General features: G+C 50.2%; 1 non-coding gene across 1 annotated transcript; it reads left to right on the forward strand.

Annotated features, from left to right (window-relative positions):
* Nucleotides 1–748: 748 nt before the first annotated feature.
* Trnal-caa lies at nucleotides 749–823 on the forward strand. Its single transcript has one exon. It is a non-coding gene; the product is annotated as a tRNA-Leu (tRNA).
* Nucleotides 824–1,928: the final 1,105 nt, after the last annotated feature.

A 1,928-nucleotide genomic window follows, 5' to 3' on the forward strand; every position in this document is an offset into this window, starting at 1 on the left:
AAGAGATATGTTCTCATCACGGTGTGTTGTTAAAGATCCGAGAGCATAGGTCATAGAAGAGTGAACAAATATCTTCCTCCTACATACATCTCGCGAAAGGACTGTGAAGATAAAATTGGAGGTGTATATATGCGAGCTGAAGCGATGAATGAAAATTTATGCTAAGACCAGGATTCGAACCCGGGCCTCATGCTCACTGCACGGACTATCTTGGCACTCCTCCTTCTTCAATCTAAACTCTCATTCACGCCTCAGCCCATTGGTAATCGCCCTAGAATTGCTGGGCTCTCCAATTGAAATAGCACATCAGTGAAACTTCCTGGCAGATTAAAACTGTGTGCCCGACCGAGACTCGAACTCGGGACCTTTGCCTTTCGCGGGCAAGTGCTCTACCAACTGAGCTACCGAAGCACGACTCACGCCCGGTACTCACAGCTTTACTTCTGCCAGTACCTCGTCTCCTACCTTCCAAACTTTACAGAAGCTCTCCTGCGAACCTTGCAGAACTAGCACTCCTGAAAGAAAGGATATTGCGGAGACATGGCTTAGCCACAGCCTGGGGGATGTTTCCAGAATGAGATCTCATTCTGGAAACATCCCCCAGGCTGTGGCTAAGCCATGTCTCCGCAATATCCTTTCTTTCAGGAGTGCTAGTTCTGCAAGGTTCGCAGGAGAGCTTCTGTAAAGTTTGGAAGGTAGGAGACGAGGTACTGGCAGAAGTAAAGCTGTGAGTACCGGGCGTGAGTCGTGCTTCGGTAGCTCAGTTGGTAGAGCACTTGCCCGCAAAAGGCAAAGGTCCCGAGTTCGAGTCTCGGTCGGGCACACAGTTTTAATCTGCCAGGAAGTTTCATATCAGCGCACACTCCGCTGCAGAGTGGAAATCTCATTCTGGAAACATCCCCCAGGCTGTGGCTAAGCCATGTCTCCGCAATATCCTCTCTTTCAGGAGTGCTAGTTCTGCAAGGTTCGCAGGAGAGCTTCTGTAAAGTTTGGAAGGTAGGAGACGAGGTACTGGCAGAAGTAAAGCTGTGAGTACCGGGCGTGAGTCGTGCTTCGGTAGCTCAGTTGGTAGAGCACTTGCCCGCGAAAGGCAAAGGTCCCGAGTTCGAGTCTCGGTCGGGCACACAGTTTTAATCTGCCAGGAAGTTTCATATCAGCGCACACTCCGCTGCAGAGTGGAAATCTCATTCTGGAAACATCCTCCAGGCTGTGGCTAAGCCATGTCTCCGCAATATCCTTTCTTTCAGGAGTGCTAGTTCTGCAAGGTTCGCAGGAGAGCTTCTGTAAAGTTTGGAAGGTAGGAGACGAGGTACTGGCAGAAGTAAAGCTGTGAGTACCGGGCGTGAGTCGTGCTTCGGTAGCTCAGTTGGTAGAGCACTTGCCCGCGAAAGGCAAAGGTCCCGAGTTCGAGTCTCGGTCGGGCACACAGTTTTAATCTGCCAGGAAGTTTCATATCAGCGCACACTCCGCTGCAGAGTGAAAATCTCATTCTGGAAACATCCCCCAGGCTGTGGCTAAGCCATGTCTCCGCAATATCCTTTCTTTCAGGAGTGCTAGTTCTGCAAGGTTCGCAGGAGAGCTTCTGTAAAGTTTGGAAGGTAGGAGACGAGGTACTGGCAGAAGTAAAGCTGTGAGTACCGGGCGTGAGTCGTACTTCGGTAGCTCAGTTGGTAGAGCACTTGCCCGCGAAGGGCAAAGGTCCCGAGTTCGAGTCTCGGTCGGGCACACAGTTTTAATCTGCCAGGAAGTTTCATATCAGCGCACACTCCGCTGCAGAGTGAAAATCTCATTCTGGAAACACATCAGTATCTAACGAAACATGTGATCGTACGTGAAGCGCAGGCAAGGTTGCTTTAATCAAATGAAACTACATGGTTCCAGAAACCTTTTCAAGTCTCATACACTTATGAGGAGGAAGGTGTGTCAGG

The sequence above is a fragment of the Schistocerca piceifrons genome, chromosome 7, assembly GCF_021461385.2.
Source record: "Schistocerca piceifrons isolate TAMUIC-IGC-003096 chromosome 7, iqSchPice1.1, whole genome shotgun sequence".
Lineage (NCBI taxonomy): Eukaryota > Metazoa > Arthropoda > Insecta > Orthoptera > Acrididae > Schistocerca > Schistocerca piceifrons.